At 36.7% G+C, this 19,398-nt stretch overlaps 1 protein-coding gene across 1 annotated transcript in view; it reads right to left on the bottom strand.

The window, feature by feature from the left end:
• Positions 1 to 19,398, bottom strand: part of LOC123315741 (headcase protein) — a 211,521-nt gene that overhangs the window by 175,322 nt on the left and 16,801 nt on the right. The window lies entirely within an intron of this gene.

Below are 19,398 nucleotides of genomic sequence, written 5' to 3'. Positions count from 1 at the left end.
CAATTTAGTTGGTTTTTTTTTGAGAAATAAAACTGGAACTTTAGAGTCAATAAAACTTGTTTTCTCAATTATTTTTCGACTGTTTTTCGACATTTTCGATAAAAATAATGACCGGGTGACATCGACGATTCAATTCTTTATATATTGCAAAGATTTTCATAGCGATGTATGCGAAAATTACGCTGAAATTCAGGAATAACTGAAAATTATTCAATATTCCTAATATTACCTCTCTCGTGGTAATTTCTACTTTTCAACTGACTCAGTACGTAATTCAGGCTATTGCTCAAAGATGTGACAGATTTTCGATTTTGGGGTAGCATCCGTAAGCAACCAATGTCGATCGTCTTGATCTCGAATTGTATGTACTACTTCCACTCAAGCAACAACCGATTTCATATTTTTGATGTCGAAGAATATGGAAATTTTGTATATTTCCTCAATTTAGAAAATCTTGTCAAATGTTGTGTAAAAATTGGGATCAAGATTTGCCCATAACTTCAGTTTTTCAAAGGAGAACCCAATTTTTTATGATTGCTTTGGATTCTGCGAAAAAATTAAGATTGAGTTCTTACACATTAATGCTCCTAAAATGAATGATTCCTGAGTTGTTCATGATTTTTTGTATATATGTCGTTCGTAGAGTCAAATTGATAAAATATGCTTCATATCAATAATCTATGGTCACAGAAGATAAATTATCCCAATAATGCACAAGTGACTAATAATCTTATCTGAAATTTTTGTTTTGTTCATTCAAATTCTGTATTATTTTTAAATGAATGAATTCAGAAAAGATGTCTGTCACTTGTGGATTTTTTGGCAAAATTTATGTGTTTATTATGAATATTTTATTCTATGACCGTAGATTATTGCTATGAAACATATTTTATGAATTATACTTTACGAGATGAATTCAGAAAATTCTAAATAACTCAGGAATTATTCATTGACTTCTTAGAACACTATCATTATTTTTCTATACAGACTTCAACGCAATCATAAAAAATTAGGGTTCTATTTTGAAAAACGAAAATTATGATCAAATCTTAATTTCTATTTTTGACATAACATTTGGAACACTTTGTGGCAAGTTTTTGAAATTTCCGGAAATATACAATATTCCCACATTTCTCTGTAGTTTGAAAACTATTTGAATGAATACAATAATTTTACCAAAAATGTATTCAGCATTGAATAATCATTCATATCATAAAAAAAATTTTTTTTGAAATAATTTATTCTCACTCCTTGTATAACCGAAAGTGCTCAGGCTTCAAAAATATTTTAGCACAGTAGAGAATTGCGAACAATATCATAATCCCAATTTTCAGATTTCGAATATGTCTAGTTTTCCAAAAACGTCTAATAGGAATAGGCACTCGAACTTGGGACACCCTGTATGTATGTGAACTGATTTTAGTTCGTTGAATTAGAGTTTGGTTAAATACTCACCCATTTTCGTTCGATTGTTCTTCTTCCATCTTTGTTCAAATATATATAACAGCACTTATAGATGAAATTCTATAGGGGAATGGGATAAAATATCAAAAGATTAGGTGTCTTTGTCTAACGAACTCATGCCCGGAACAGGTTATTAAGGGTGCTAAATGTGTCCAACGACGATCGTTGAACCTAACCTATACAACTTCAAAATGGCCAATGGACTAGGTTAGGTACCAATGCATTCCTATTGTTTGGGGATACCACGTGACAGTGACAGTATTTGTTTGTGCTTCTTCTTCTTCTTTGATTCACTAAGGGTAGTTCTCAAGGGAACACTAATCTGAATATATTTCTTCTGTTATAAATTTTTCAAGATAATATGTAAATTGTCCGAACATGTCTCTTGAAACGAAGTATTCTTGTCAACAAAAAATTAACCGTTCTTGAGGAATGTTAAATAAGCGGTTCCCAAGTTTGGTAGACCCTTATTTTCTGTTGTTCTATCATCCCTAGAAATATTGCCCGACATTTCCGATTTGTTTATGGTTTAGAGGTTCTAAATTCTCATTTGGGGAAAAATCTACAAAACCTAATAAAGAATAGTGAAAAAAAAAACAAGAGATGAATGGAAAAAAGTATTGAATACTCATACTTAGTGTTTTATCATTTGGCATCTTAGACAGCTTCCATCTAGATTAGTGTATTGTGTCTTTTTGTTTTTCAAAAAAAAAAGGGAACAGAAAAACTTTTTCAGAACACAGATGTTTCCTATTTGCTATTTGTTGTTGTTCTATTATATAATCTTAGTGACAAACAAATAGGAAATATGAAATATTCTATTCCTATACCATCAATAAGGTGATATTGATTTTTATATCTTTTCTTTATTGAAATCTTTAAAGATTCGGATATTCAAAGGAAGTTTTTGTTTCTCCTTCAGTGATGCACCGTTCCATAAGTTGAGATTACCTGCTATTGTTAATCAATGTAATGTATATTTAAATTTCTTCTTCTAATATTGCAAGGGGTAGAAAAAACAAAAAACCGCCGCTGAAATCGTTTCGCGAGAATTAATTTTACTTATTAATATAAAACTTTTGATAAATTAATTTTTTACTGCTTGATTTATTTTGAACAAATAAGATTTCTCGTTATTTCCTGCTAAAAGTGGCGGTTTTTACCTAGTAGGCCGATATCATGATGACATTGTAGGGAACCACCACCATTTTTTTATTGCTTTCTCGCACCCATAGAATAACTACTCAATTTGATTTCTGTCAGTTTTTTGGTTTCTGAGAAAAAAATTTAAAATTGCTTTCCATATGCCATATTCAGGGAGCTATTTCTAAGAAGGCGCAGCTCAAAAAAAATTATATGAAAGACCCACTACTTTTTGACCACAAATCGCCAAATTTTTTCGCAACAACTCATTCACACTCTGTATGGATGTATTCATAATGTTAGTTTCATATTTATTTCGATCAATTTCATGCAAAGTTACTCTGAATAAAAATTAAAACGAATCAACGGAAAGTGTACCCATCTCTATGGTACGAAAAATAAAATTTGTGAAATTTTTAAGTTTTATTCATTTCATCACATTTGAAATCAAGTATTTTGTTATTTATTCATTTATTCAGGTTAACTGTCTCGACTGCAAAGGTCATTGACACGGTTACAGTCTATTTTTTAACACTATGTGTACAATGCAAAATTTCAAATCTGACAGTACAGTGCATCCCATTTTGGGTGAGACAGCCAGGTTTCTCGCTTGCTATTTAAGATAGAGCCTTGCGGTTTTTACGTTCCTGTCCTACTTTTTTGTGAAACTCAAGTTGTCTTAATCAGATTCTGCACTACTGTTTCTGTTTATGAGATACAGTGCGATTTTGGAAACTGATACTTTTTGGACTCCTCCTTTATCTCCGAAGTTATTAGGAATAATGCTGAGCTGAGAACTACGTCTGATACAGAATTTTGCGTAGAATCCAGGGTACTCAATATTTTGTTTTGAGGTATGATTTTGAAGATACGACATAAACCTATATTTTTTTCAATGGAACACTCTGTATTTTATCACTTCGTTGAATTCGTTATTTTGTTTTGTGTTGAGAAAAAGAATACTTATATAACTCGTTTCAGTGTAGTTTAATAGAGGGCGCTTGATGTAGCCAGTCACAGCTCAAAGAAAAGAACTGCTATCCTGTTGAAAAATGAATTATTGCTCAATAACATGATCCTTAGGCTTTTTCGGGAGATTTTCGTTCTACTACATAATTAGAATTTCAATTTATGCACCTTCCTCTGTTTTTGATATCACAATAGCAAACTTTACTATCACATCCTGTGTCCCGTGAACTGGCAACTTAAAACATTTGAATGAGGCAGTTTTAGCAATAATCATATAATCACGAGTAGTTTTTGGAGCTTTTATATTTTCATGATGTTTCAAGTCACCCTGTTTATGCCACTTTTTCAGGAATAATTCCATTCAATTCAGTATTTATTGGAAAACTTATTAAAACACATAGGGGAGACTGGGGAGGATTGATACGTTTTTTGGAATTTTAATTTTGGAAACTGAATTATATGAAAAAACAGGACTTTTCTTATATTATATAATTCTTCGATTAATCGTTCAACAAAATAAATATAGAAGTCTCAAAACATAAACATCTTATTCTGTACAGAACGTTGAACACAAAAACATGCAAACTGTCTCAAGCCTCCCCACATATGGGAGGATTGATACGATGTAATGGGAGGCATGAGACACAAATTGAAAATATATTATAAGTTCCATTGGCATCACTTGCAAATGTCACATATAAACATTTTTGAGCCTTTTCTACCACCGGCAAATTCTTCGTCGCGCCATTGCGAGCACACCTGACACCTGATTCAGAATTCGTTTGATCTAGAGGATGAAAATGAACTATTGCGATATATATAGGCTACATCTTCACCCTCTCAGTCATATTCTTCAACCGTGTCATCCTCATTGTCCGAAATACCCCGGTCTACATACTCTTTCTTTCGTACACCTCTATTGTTTGATTTTCTTGGTTCTTGTTCTGCCTCGGCTATGTATTCTGCTGGATGTACTAGGATTATTTAGCTCAGTAGGTAGGTCAGTATGATACTGGCTTGCTTTGGACCCAAAGGTGCAGAAAAATCAGGAAATGGTCGGTTAGTCACTTCGCACAAGAAAAGTCGGCCTCGTTAAATACATGGGGATTGTACGGATAAATTCCAGTTGGTAAAAATCCCCTTGATATGTTGGATGGTGAAAACGCCTTCATGTAGGCCTATCCAACTAGCTACGGAATATTTTTTGAAGATGATACATGTATCAAGCCTCCCCACGAGAAATGTCTCAAACCTCCCTGAAAGCTATTTTTAAAGTTATTCATGTTTTCACCTTATACTCATATATTTTGAAAACCGAATAAAACTGTAATTTGAGTAGTTTTATGCCCATTTCCCAGTGAAATGTTTGTTTATGCCGAAGAATTAATGCATGATCATAAAACCCTTAGGTAACTTGAGTGAAAACTTACAATTTCCCACCTCGAAATACTCTTTGTTGAATATTTCACAAACAAACTACAGTTAGCCTTACAGATTAACGTCACGCAATGCCCTCTACCAAAGAATAGTGTTCACTACTATGATACTTTTCAAAACGGCTACAGACCGCGGATATAAGCCTGTATCAAGCCTCCCCATGTATCAATGCTCCCTAGTCTCCCCTAATTATTAGTAGTTATCCCAACATTAATTTCGAATTGGTTTTCAATATTTGCAAAAATAAAGTTAACTATAGAAGTAAAACATGTTCCGTCGAAGATAAGAAAAATGGTACGAACTGACCAGCTCTCCGGCCAACAATCAACCCACCGGTAATTGTTCCCGGTTTCCGGGTGGTCCCATCCGCATCCGCCCTTGCTATTGTTAATAAATGTAAAGACAAGATTAAAATGCCAATAGTCAAAAAACTTTTCTTCTTAGAAAAATGATTACAAGTTAGGATTTTATTGATAAGTCCGATAGTATTTGAATGAAGATGGAAAATTCAATCATAAATTGAGTAACGTTCAATTGCACTTACGACAGCTTTCGAGCGTCTGGAGGAAGTTAAAGCCCACGGGAAGTGTGAATATACAGGGGTTCCCTTCACTACGTGAAGGTGTGAATAAAGTGTATAAACACAAGTCAGGAATGCTTTAATTTTTTCCTACAACGGTACCCTGCGAAGATATTTGCCTAGGTACAACCCTAATTCGGTGTTGGTGATAACTTCCGGACAACTCAGCCGATTCTGATAATTTTCTCAATTCGAGACAATAGAAGTATCAGTTCTTCCCTATAAGTCTCCAGGAACGTCAGAAACGAACTCATCCGTCTAGTGAGTGGTGGGCAGAAAAGCAAATGAATTTTTATTTTATAATCAACATTTGAATTTCGTATTGTAGCAACGTTACTTCAATCGAATGGCAACGTTATATTCTCGTAGAATTTCCATTCCAAAATCATTGTCCGCTACGTTACTTCGAAACGTATTTCCTAACGATACTTTGCCGGTTTCTCAACGTAGGGTTACTTGAAGAACTCAACGTTACTTCCACGTATCTGTGTTTATTGGGGTATAGAATAATTATTATACACTTTGCCACATACACATAAATAAGAACAAATATGTGTTACAATAAGACATATACTCCATTAACTTTTATAAAAGCACTCGGTTGGCCATGAAATTATTTTCTTAAGATTTCGTTACTAGAGCGGAGTTAAGGTGCGTACAGATTATTCTGACGTGACGTGTGCCCACGTCATTATGCGCATGATTCAAAAATCTAACATGGGATTTTGCGCGAAGCGTTCAAACTGGTCTAACGTGACGTTGGACATGCATTCCCACGTTCTTCGTCAAGGTGCTTACAGATTACTCTGACGAGACGTGGGACCACGTCATAATACGCATGATTCTGACATACGTCAGAATAATTCGAACGATTTCGTGCAAAATCCTATTTTTTATTCATGCGCATTATGACGTGGTCCCACGTCACGTCAGAGTAATCTGTAGGCGCCTTAAGGTTGACAATCATGAAATATCATTGATGTCAAATGGACGTTGCCAAAGCTAATAAATTTATATAACAAAAAGGCGAAAGTGATTGAAAGGAGAGAAGACAGAGAGTATCAGTGCTACTTATTGAGAGCTGCTCTCTGAAATAGTGACCCTGATATTCTGAATACTAAAATATATGAGACGGTATCGAACGCATATATTCATTGTAAGCATTTTAGCTAAATGCTTTCACAATAAGTAAATGAAGACGATGACAAAGAATTTCCTTATATTGGGATTCCCAAAAAGGCGGTGGGTGGCACTTGAGGACTTTATTTTTAGGAAACATATGCAACGGCAAATTTTAAAAATGAACACTTCAGTATTAACATAGTACTTGATGATGCTAATGAATATGGAATAATACGCACAAGAAACCATTCCCTACCACTGCGTCATCTGAATTTCATCTTTCAACCAACATTAACTCTTCTCAAGCAACTGCATATTATGTGTCAATAATTCAATTACATATCTTCCATAACAGAAAAAAATATATTTAAAACCTGATATCTTGTCCTTTCCACGCAAATGACTTCATTAGGAATCCTTTCAACGAGTTTTTATAAACGTTAATTATATGTTCATCACAGATTTTCGAATTCATTTATTTTCTGACGTAAATCCACATTGCGCGAAATACCTTTTTACTGACAGTTTCACGTAGAACGGACAACATAGCGCTGATTTAAAACCCAAAAATGTTTCGACAATCGTCATAACCTCACATTTTCGTACTACACAGTGTGGAATGTGTCAAATTTCCATGGCCAACAGAGTGCTTTTATTAAAGTGAATGGAGTATATATGGGTAGGGTATAATACACGGAACAAGTCGTTCATTAGGAAGGACTTTCTAAGACGTTGCAACTCCCAACAAGCTCCAGGATTCCGTGCAGTGTCTCTGTCTGTACAATAAACTTCCTGGTGGGCTGAAAATTCTGCCAATGAATAAGCTCAAATTAAGAATGGGGAATTTCCTCAACTTGGATTATCACTGCATATGCAAGTTTAAACTGAATAATTATGAGTTTCATTCATGATTTTTTCAAATTCACCGCAGAAACTATTCAAAATCATCCTTCAAATATGGGGTTTTAAAATTTAAATCGCTTTGTGCGGAGTTTACGATTTGGCAACAACGCATACAAGACAATGAAAAGAACAATGTCCGATCAGTTTGTTTATAAAATAACAGCTGTTGATCTACAGGCGCCTACTTACTGGCGAGCTTCAACTGCAACCGGCCATAAAGATAAAAATCCCATAAAATTTTACGACTTTCCTCGTTCGTCGCAGACTTCATAGACAGCCATCTTTGTCTACCTCATCAAGATAATGTATTTGTTGTCCTTTATTATCAAGGCATATATTTCAGTCGATGTTGCCAACTTGTGCAATCCACATTAAACGCTTTAAATTTTAAATACCTATTTTTATTTTTAAGTGATAAAAATAATTTTTTTTGGGAAAACGTTGAAATGTTTATTTCAGAATGTGACGTTTCAAAGATATTTCATTAAAAATACATCATTTTCGTCAGAAGGAGTATTCCCTATTAAAATATTGACATTTCATTAAATAAAAGAATTTTTCAATTTGACTGTGTTTTAGACTGATTTTATGCGATCCTTTTTTGGAACTGTTCCTTCAGTAATTTAAATTTCCTAGACTTGAAACTACCCTTCGATGACGTATGAAAACATTGTTTTATTTGTAGTCATCATCACTAAAAATATCTCTCTCCCTCTATTCCCCACATTTTGTCTCCCTGAGAATGAGTTACGTCACGGAGCCCTGGAATCTTGGATTATAAACGGATAAACGCATTTCACAATACAATATGCCGATCCAATGTGAAATCATCAAGACAATTCTTCCACGTCACCTCCAGAAGATGTTCAAAACCACCACAGCTTCCATTCATACGACCCCTCGATCCATTCCGCTCCAGATAATAAAATCTCCGAAGGAGAAAGAAAAGGAAGCTTTGTTTTATTACTGGTGACTAATAGCGCTATAGAAGACCGAGTTTAATTCAAATTCAAATGATCCATCTTTGACGGAGTTATGCGCCGTAGTAAAACCAGAATAGCCCCGAGATGGCGAGGGGGGTGGTGACGTGGATCTCGCATAGTAATAAGGGAACACCTGGTGCATTGAAACAGGAGGATGAATGGGAACCTAGGAGGGTTCTCATTTTTTCGTGCTCTTAAAATTCTCATTGAAATGCGTTTTTTTTGTCGGTGTGCTACGCAACTCCGGTGTCAAGGCCAGATTCGCTTCCTTTGTGAGCTCAGTGAGCTGTTTAGTGGGTCATACACGTTCCGCCCTTTGAACACGGGGGTTCTTAACAATCGACTTGTATCGCTGGTCATCACGCGAATACCATCGGGGAATGGAATCGTGAACGTAATTGCAAGATATCAGATTGCGTATCTCAAACAAAAAAATTATATGCTTTCCGTGGAATATAGCTGAATTACTTTCCGGTTGTAATCACTTCGGATTGTACCAGTTAAGATGGTGCATAATATGTATTTGGGGGAACTTTTATTGAGGATAATGGATTCAGGATGTGGATGTTTGTTTTGCTTCTTGATAGCAGATACTTGGTGTTTTCTAGATTATTGGTTGCGATTAGAAGAAGTCTATTGTTTCCAAGAAGTTGTGTGTTAATGAAAGAGGGATATCAGGGAAGCAATGAAGACAATATTAAGAATTAATTCAGATGCCTGCCAGCCGCTGCATGAATATCAACAAGTATTTCGATCTGAATAGAACAATCTAATTTGTCATAGTCAGGACAACGAAAGGGAGAACATTCCATCGAAGAAGAGTAGATGCTGAACCATGGTTCCTATGGTGAAGGATGCCAACGCATCTCTTCTCCAAAGAGAGGACCGCGCAGCCAACAGCTTCTACTTCGCCAAACCTCATAGAATAATTGCTCTTGACAGAGACCTATGATCTACACCAAACAGGCTTCTTGTGTCTGAAGGTCCCACTTGGTTCACCGATGGCTCTGTGATGCCCACAGGGACTGGAGTGGGAATTGTGGGACCTCGTTTCAATCTGTCCATCCCCCTAGGGAGGGATTGTTCCATAGTGCAGGCTGAACTGTATGCTGTTCTGGCCTGCACACTTGGTGAATATCCGCAGGGGGTATTCCGGTAAAAACACATCTATAATTGTTTTGACAGTCAGGGGACCTTGAAATCCCTTTATGAGGAAAGGGTTAACTCACACCTAGTAGAGGAATGCAGGGATGCTTGGCTCTGATAACATTGTGAAAGTTATCTGGTGTCCTGCGCCGGCGGGACTTCTGGGAAACGAGAAGGCAGACATACTTGCTAAACGGGGAGCCTATATGTCGTGCATCTGTCAAGAACTTCCTCAATAGATGGCTAGACAGGAAACTTTCCTCTGAATGGAGCATGAGAAGTGGTCTCAGACAGTCGAGGCGTCTCATTGAGAGACCGTCCTCTGTACCTGAGATCAAAAAACTCCTGGCTCTTCAGAGGAAACAGCTGAATCTAGTGACTGGAGCAATGACTGGCCATTTGTTTAATAAACACTTTAATAGTATAGAACTGACTGGCTGTTCCCTGTGTCGCTGGTGCAGGAGTCCTGATGAAACGGTTGAACATATTCGGTTCATCTGCAGCAACCTTGAAGAGTTAAGGATGGCACACTTAGGAAACACAACTCCCACGATTTCTATGGTGGAAAGAACTCCTTTGTAGCGTTTTTGTCAGCGTGTCTCAGGGTTTGAGTCTCTTCAACTACAAGCGGATGAACAATGGGTCTCTAGGTCTGAGTTTATCCCGGTGGGGCACCTCACGTAGAGAAAGAAGAAGCTTCTAAGTGTTATCAAGTACTCGAGCGTCATCTGCTATGCAACGAGATCCAACTCAATTCCCCCCAGACTAGAACAGAAACGAAGACAATGGCATATGTTCCATATTTCCTCTAATTAAGCACGATGGACTGCTTATTGCAGACAACATGTGTAAGAGAGAGAGAAGAGAGGAGGCCAAGAAGTAAGAAGCAAAGATAGATGGAAAACGGAGCAACCAAAAGTGATGACATCTCTTGTTTAAAGTGTTCGAAATCCCAAACAGACTGATTGAAATATTTAACCTCATGACAGGAGAAAACGATCATCCACAGGTGAAACAAAAGAAATCTTTGGTTGATATGAACCCCCGTCCCAATTTCAAGTATTCAAATTAAATTAAATCTCTCTTATTCCTTGTCGACAACAGTTTTCTCTTCATAACTCTGTAATCTTTGGTAAAAGGGTTCAAGTAAGTGTTCAAATTCAAAAAACGATTCAAGTGCAGAATATCAATCCTAAACAATATCCTAAATGAAAGAAACATTATTTTCTGTGACCTGTGTTTTTGTATTTAATAATATATTTTTAATTGTATAAATTCATATAAAATCAACCAAACTGAAAAAATGTAAATGTAAACAAGGAAAGCGTTAATATATAATTTTCAAACGTCATCCTGGATTTTCGGATTACAAATCAACTTTAATGCCAATTATCGCAGAACTATGAAAAATGCAATTGAGCCCTTTCACTTTCTAGCCACTTTTCTAGGAGAAAAAAGTGATATAGCTATACAGAAAAATCTGATTCTTTAGATTTTCCTTTGCAATTAGCATGTAATATGATCTAAATTAAACCTTACAATCTAACAATAACGACTAGTAATATAACTAGTCCCGAAAAAAATCATAAAAAACTAATTAAACATCGTTAAGTTAAAAAAGTACAGTGTTTCTTTTCCATTAGTCCTATAACCAAAGGAGATAATACTCAATGGTGTAATCCACTAGCACATCTGTTATAATCTCATACTAGACGAGTAAGTGTATACCAATTCATTTTGTTTTCAAACTGACAGCAGTTAGTTTTTTTTTTGTGTTCTTCAAGAAACGCAGAACAATATTTGAGCATCCTGATTAATAATCCAATATACCACTTGAATCTCTGAATTCTTTTTAACAATGGATCTAGCAACCATTTCACGTTAGGTCTTATAATCGGTGAGAAAAATGAAACATTAATCCGGATATAAATCATGAACCTGCCGTGTGATTGAAACAGAATAGAACTCCAGAGTGAATTATGTATTTTTCTCTGGCGACAAACAGCGAGAAGGGTGCTTTCACTCAATTCCATATTTCAGACGTGTTCCCGACTTTCTATCACAAACATAATAAAAATTTTCAGCCGTTTGCTCAATGCTGCCATAAAGAAAGAAAAATAACAACAATAAAATTTTGACAGTATATTTACTAAAAATACAACCTCACGTTTATGCATAGGAAATGCTTATTGAACATCATATTTCAAGTTTATAGATTTAGGGAGCGAATAAATTTGCGCAAATCTATGCAATTTATCCTGCCTGTGCGATTCTTATCATGGGCGGGGAGGTGGCAATCAATCTTTCAATATCCTCGATATCCCAAGCAAATCGTTTATTGTTCGGGCTAGTTTACTTCGAGAAGTGTGAGTAAAATTTAACAAATATGCTCCCAACCAGTATTCTAGTGTACAGGATGGGCAAAATTCCTTGTATACTTAGGGGAACTCGAGAAATAAGAGCGAGAAGAAAACGGATGACACAATCTCAGATCTGAAATCAGAATCGGCCTATGATTTCTAGATTTTGAGTTATGAACAAAAATTGAGAAATTGCCATTTTCGATAATGGTGAATTGGTCGTTTACTTGCTTCAACTCGTACTCGAAAATCGTTATGACATTCTACAGACCTTTTTTCATGAGTAATTCGAACATTTCATTAAATTTTTCGATTCAGTCATTTTCAAGATTCTTATTTTCAAAATATAAACTGTAGTTGAAGGTTCTTTTATCTTGCTGCAAATTTTTTGCTGGTTTCAGAAATGTATCATATATGCCTAACTATTCACCTAAATATTTAATGAAAAAAAAGAACTTTTTCCTGCTTTCTGATTCACTATCGACTAATAGGACAATAAGTATCTACGAGTTATCATAGTGATTTGTGAATATGCATTCATTCTTCTTGTACCTAATACTCTGTCATCGGAATTACCGTTTGTCGAACATATATCTATTATATACAAATATAATAGATATATATCTATCTATTATATACAAATATAATAGATATATGTTGTCGAATCACTTCTCCCATTCATCTATTTCTACTTCAGCACACTCTTTACCATTATTGAAAATGACAGTCTACAATTTTTTTTTCATAACATCCTGGTTTCAGATTTGAATTACTCAGGAAAATTGAGCTCGAGAATGTGTCATCCTTTTTTTTTTTTTTTTTTTTTTTGGTGTAGCAGGGGGAAAATCTGCAAACAGACGAACACACCCTCTGCTGAGGGGGAACAGTGTGGGGATTCTCACTCTCTGAGCTCGAGACCCACTAAAAACCCTTAACTGCTTCTTCATAGGTTCCGGGCATTTTGCCTATTAACCAGTTGACTCTTATGGTTTCTGGACTCTCACACGATCATAGTCGTGTTGATAGTTGTATGCTGCCTATAGCTTTTATAGGTTAAGCTCTTCTTTGGTTACATTTAAATCCTTAACTGATCTCTCGGTCTTCGGTGGTAGGTTCTTGACCTTCTAGCTTCTTCTGTTGGTTCGTAGTCGACTAATCTTCGTAGTTCCTCATTTGGATGTTGTTTGGCTTTGTCGAATATCCTTTCCGCCTTTCTCTTCATAAATTCTGTAACTGGTTCCCATTCCAAGTCCTTGTAGATTTGTTTGTTCCTAACAAACCAGGGTACGTCCATCGCCATTCTAAGGAGTTTATTCTCAGTGGCCTGTATTCTCTTGATGTGGGTCTTGGCTGCGAAGCCCCATGCCGCCGATCCATATGTGAGTTGTGGTCGCGCAATAGTTTTAATCATCGTCAACTTGATGTTCTTATTCATATGACTTCTTCTGCCTATGAGTGGATAAAGTTTACTCATTGCGGCTTTTGTTTTATCAACAGCACATTTGATGTGGTTTTTCCATGTAAGTCCTCTGTCAAGCGTCACTCCTAGGTATGTTGCTTCATTTTTCCATTCAACCTCTTGTCCATCAACTTCAAGGTTTTCTTCCATCCTCAATCTTCTCTTTTGCAGTAATATTGCTTGAGTCTTTCTTCCATTGATTTGGATTTTCCATTTGATGCACCATTTGAGTAATTCATCTATGGCTTCCTGCAGTCTCCGGTGTATGATCTCTGGGCGTCGATGTCTGAACGCTATTCCTGTGTCATCTGCGTACAAGGTGAGCATATTCCTAGCATTCTTCGGGATATCATAAACGTATATTACGTAAAGCAGAGGTCCAAGTACCGATCCTTGAGGCACTCCCGCTTCCAATTGTCTGGTTTGAGAGGTTGCTCCATCTATCTTCACATAAAAGTTTCTATTCCTCAGATAATTCCTTATAATCTTGCATAGCTTGGTCGAATATCCTGCTCTTTTCATCTTGTAGATTAGGCCTTCGTGCCATACTCTATCAAAAGCTCTCTCGATATCCATCAGAACTAATCCTGTGGCCTGTTTGGTCTGCATTCCTTCGGTGACGTATTCTATGAGCCGTAGTAATTGGAGTTCAGTCGAGTGTTCTCGTCGAAATCCAAATTGTTCGGGTGGGATTATCTTCAACATTTCTGTTTCCTCATTCAGCCTTTTGGCGATAACCCTCTCGACGACTTTTCCTAGTGCTGATAGTAGGCTGATCGGTCTATAATTTTGAGGAAATTTCCGTTCCTTTCCAGGCTTGTTGAAAACTATCATTTCTGCAGTTTTCCATCTCTTTGGGTAGTATTCGGTCCTCATCACTCCGTTTGTTATATTCGTCAAGGCTGCTATTCCTTTTCTAGGCAATTTCTTCAACATATAATTCGTTATCCTATCTTCTCCCGGTGCTTTCCGGTTTTTCAGTTTCATTATGATCTCTTTGATTTCTGTTGGTGAAGCCGGTTTTGGAATGATTTCGGTTTCCGGTGGTTCCATCATCAGTTCTTCGTTTGCCTCCACTTCTTCTTCTAGATCTTCATTGTCATCATCATTTCTGTAATTTATTCTGGCTTCTCTCTCAATTGTGTCGGCAAGTGCTTCGGCTTTTTCAAGTCTCGTATATACCATTCCGTTTGCTCCATGCAGTGGAGGTATAACTGTCTGTTCTCGTTCTCGCGTTTTTGCATTTTCCAAGCCGAGTGATCTATTGTATTCAGTTCCCTTAATCTCTGGTGCCATCTGTTATTACGCAGTTCTGTTAAAGCATTTTTCAATATCTGACTATGCTTATTCAGTTTCTTCTTGTCTTCTTCTCTTTTTGTTGTTCTGTAGATTTTCCTGAGTCTTCTGTTCTTTTTTATAAGTTCCTTTATATCCCTTGGCGTATCTCCATGTGAATGTTTCGGAATTGGTTTCCTTATTCTCTTGATGCTTTCTTCATAGGCTTCTTTTATATGATTTTCCAATTTTTCAACTGCTTCATCTAATTCATCCTGGGTGTTTATTTGGGGAATTTCCCTGATTTTCTCCTGAAGTAAATTCTTATATTTCTCCCAGTCTGTGCGTTCCTTGGTTTGTGTCTCTTCTTCGTTTCTTGGGCCATGTCCCACTATGAATTCTATGGGATTGTGGTCTGAAGTTCCGTCTTCTATTGTATCAATGCTGATTTCTTCAGTGATGTCTTTCATTACGACAATGTCCAGTACATCGGGTAGTCCATTTACTCTTGGTATGTAGGTCGGTATATCAGGTCCTATCACAACTGCATTAAGTTTTTCAGCATAAATCTTCAGTCTTCTCCCGTTTGTATTTTCCACCCTACTGTTCCATTCCTGCGATTTGCAGTTAAGATCACCAATTATGATTTTCGGGTGTCTTCCTTCTAGTAGCATTTTTAGATCCTCTTCCAGCATGTCCTTATCCGGTGATTTATAAGTTGAAATAATCTTCACTTGCCCTCGATTAGTATTCACAATAATCGATATTGCTTCTACTTCTTGTCCATTGAATATTTGGTCGAAATGGTGATCCATATTCCTTCTAGCCAGTATAGCAACGCCACCTGTGCTGTTAGGTCTATCATTTCTGTAAATATCGTAATTGGGAAATGCTATCCGAACGTTGGGGTTAAGTCTCGTTTCTTGAAGAGCTATGACATCCGGTCTCTTCTCTTCAATCAGTTCTTCGAATTCTGATCTGCGGGCTCTCAATCCTTCGACGTTCCAAGAGACGATTATGAGATTGTTCTTTATCGTCGTGTCAGCCATTAAATATTCTTAATAATTTGCTGCATCTTCTTCTCAATCTCTTTCTCCAGATTCTGCATCATCGTGCTGAGGAGGTTTTTCGTGAACTTATCCAGTTCCTCAGTGATTCCAGAAATTCCTTTTCTGGTTTCGGCTTTTTTGACGGTTTTTGCCTTTTCCGTCTTTTTCTCTGGTTTCTTCGTCTCTTTGACTGCTTCGGTTGCAGTTTCCTGGGGTTTCTTCACTTCCGAAGAGTTTGGGGATGGCCTCGGTGTATTTTGTGTTGGCCTCGAGCTGGTCTGGTTCGATCTTGGCAATCTCTTGGTCTTCTTAGTGACCAATTTCCATTCGCTACATCCCTTGTAGCTGGCTGGATGTCCTTGCTCTCCACAGAGAACACAAGAGGCATTTCGCTCCTCGTTCTCCCTGGTGAGCGTACACTCCTTGGAGCTGTGATTACCGGAGCATTTCACGCACCTCCATGGAAAAGTGCACTTACTTTGGGCATGTCCATATCGCTGACAGCGGTAACATTGTCCAGGCCCGGTCGTCCTTCTCTTAGGTTCAACAACACAGTTCATGTTGTAGAGCCTTCTCACCTCGAAGATACCCTTATTCTGGGTTTTAACCAGCAATAAGGGCATCGGCCTCTTAGTTATATTTGAGGTCATTCTTATGACCTCAGCATCGACGATCCCTTGATCCTTGAGGTCGTCAAGGATCGTCGGGATATCTGCATCCAGCGGTAGATATCTCACTACCGCATAGATTTTCTTTTCTTCCTCCCGTTGAAGAGTGTAAAACTCCCTATTTATTTTATGAAGGAAGTCCGTCATTCTTCTGTGGTCTTCTGCGGTTTGTGGAACGACCCTAATTCCGTCCTTCACAGTAGTCGCTCTGCTGTAATTTATTCCGTTTCGCATTAACGCGTTGGAAATTGACGTCCATTCGGACGTACCCCTCAGGGTAACTGGGGGGATTTTTTCTTTTCTCTCCACTGGAGTGGTTTTCTCTTGGGCTGGGGTTTCCAAGACTCTTTTCTTGTTTGCCTCTTCATTTGACGAGGAGCTATCCTTTCTCACTCTTTTGGCGGGTGGGGAAATTTTGGTTTGAGGGGTTTTGACCACCTCCATCTTCTGTTTTTGAACCGGTAAGTTCACTTCTTGGACATTTTTCAAAATAATGTTCTTCTTGAGTGCTTTGGAGTAAGGACTTTCCTTATTTCCCTCCTGCAACTCGAGCCTCTCCCTGAGATTTTTAATCTCAGCAACTAAGCTAGATACGCATCTATCTAACTCATTCACCCTCGCTTTCAAACTTGCGTTCTCCTCTCTCAAAATATCGTGTTCGGACACGACATTAGCGATTTCTGGCGCGTCTTCTTCCATTACGGACTCGCAGTCCGAATGGTCAGACATTTTAGAATCTAATTAATAATTACTTCGCTACTCAAAGAAATTGGAAATAAAATTTTTCAAGACAAAAGAAAAATGTATCTCATGCATAAAAACAAAACGGCTCATCAAAAATTCTCTACGCTATGAGAAAAATCAGAAAGAAAGATACGAAAAATAAGCTCACCTGATGTTTTCTGCAGTACCAACGAGAAAATTCTCTGGACACTTAGGATGAACACCAACTTTGAAAATTTTAACGAATTAAAATTCCGATAACAAATATAGAACCTACACAACTTCACAGACGGAATCAAATATTCCGTAGCTTGGTTAGTGGGCACTTTCACCTCCGCTTTCACTTTTACGGCACTGTGACTTTCTCGTCCGCTTTCTCTTTTATAGCACTAGGAGCACTGTAGCACGTCTTCTCCTGTCAAGCGATTGACTCGGAAATATGTGTCATCCGTTTTCTTCTAGCTGCTATTTATAGTTCTTCAGATCCCCTCAATGGAGTAGACCCACCCTGCAGTTTACCATAGGAGTTGTGATATTAAAATTGCTGATCATTGCGGAGCATCGAATTTCATTAACCACTGTATATGAACAAGCAACAAACCCCAGCTCAATGTATCTAAAGGTATTAATGATGGCTTCCGCCATTTTAAAGGAACATCAATAGGTGATATTATTTATTTGTATTTGTCGACAATATTTAGGAAACTGAATATATTGAATAAACTCAATGAGATCTGATAACCTTCTATTGACTTTTAATTATCCTCATTCTCTGCAAATAAATTTGAGTGTTTTTATCAACTTCTTCTGTTCTTCGGATGGAAAAATATACCTCACGAACAATGTAATCCCACTATAATTCATCTTTTTCTCAAATTTTGTAATTGTCAGAAGAACCACAAGAGTCACTCGAAAAATTATCAAATTAATAGTTTCATAAACAATAAGTTTAAAAAATTAAGATGCTGAAACACAAACAGTTAATTTAGTTTCGATATTACTGAAATTGAATATTTTTCTCCAACCTCTTAAATGCATCCCCATCCAACTTCCGTTTTTTAGACTGAAACATATACTCTGTGTGGATTCACGAAAAATAGAATCTCACCTTATGGTGAGATATGGTGAGATGACAATCATTATTGATTGGCTTTTTTTTATTTTGTGATTAAAAGAAGGAATACAAAATTCTCTTATCAAAAAGTAAAATCAATATACCTAGTCTCTCAACCAACAACTCGAAATTAAGACGCTGGGGTTAGAGAAAAATTATTCGATTTTATTTTCTAAAACTAAGTACAATCGTAACTCAATGAACGTTTTCAGCGTCTTAATTTCCATTTATTTGTCGAGAAAATATCAATTGTATTTTTTTCAGGAGTAGGTACCTACTTGGTGTACACCAGAATTAAAAAAAAAGTTATATTGAAATTCTATTCTTCGTAAGCTTTTCCATTCAAAAAACGCATAGACTAATTGAACAGAGAATAGATAGCCCACTCGAGAAACAAGCTTCAGCGCCATCTGTTTCTACTGTTGGATGGGTTGAAGAAAAACACTCAAGTTTATCGCCAGAAAATCTGGGTTTTTGAAAATCACTTGAAAGTTTCAGCGTTTTCTTTTCGAGTTATTGGTTGAGAAAGAATTAATTCTATTCTAGAATCATGTCCAGCTCTGTATATTCTTTTATGAAATGAAAAATGATAAATTTCCTCAAGGATTTTAGTATTTTAATATATATAGATATTTCTTCTTCTACTCATTTCTTACAGTTCGATGGGTTTTTTTTGAGCGAAAAATTTTCAGGAAAGAATGAAGAGTAATAAAAATTAACAACAAATGTGAGAAATTCTAAGTTTGAGAAACATAGAAAAAAAATGAATGAAGGGAAAATTGAAAGTCTCGTTGAAGCAAGTACCTACTTGGTTAGTCCTTGAGCTCTTGGCAAGCCTTTTTTTTTTCATTGCTGTATCCCGTTGCCGGGAATGAATCTACAAATAGACGAAAAAAGGGAGAAAACAAAAAAAAAGAAAAAGAAAGGAAAAAAAAGGTGCGAACAGACTTATAATTTTTCAGGGCTAATTGCGAATGTGTGCTCTCCTGTGACTGTAGAGACC

This window comes from Coccinella septempunctata, chromosome 6, assembly GCF_907165205.1.
Source record: "Coccinella septempunctata chromosome 6, icCocSept1.1, whole genome shotgun sequence".
Lineage (NCBI taxonomy): Eukaryota > Metazoa > Arthropoda > Insecta > Coleoptera > Coccinellidae > Coccinella > Coccinella septempunctata.
The sequence above is the reverse complement of the archived record's forward strand: the minus strand, read 5'-3'. Positions and strand labels throughout refer to the sequence as shown.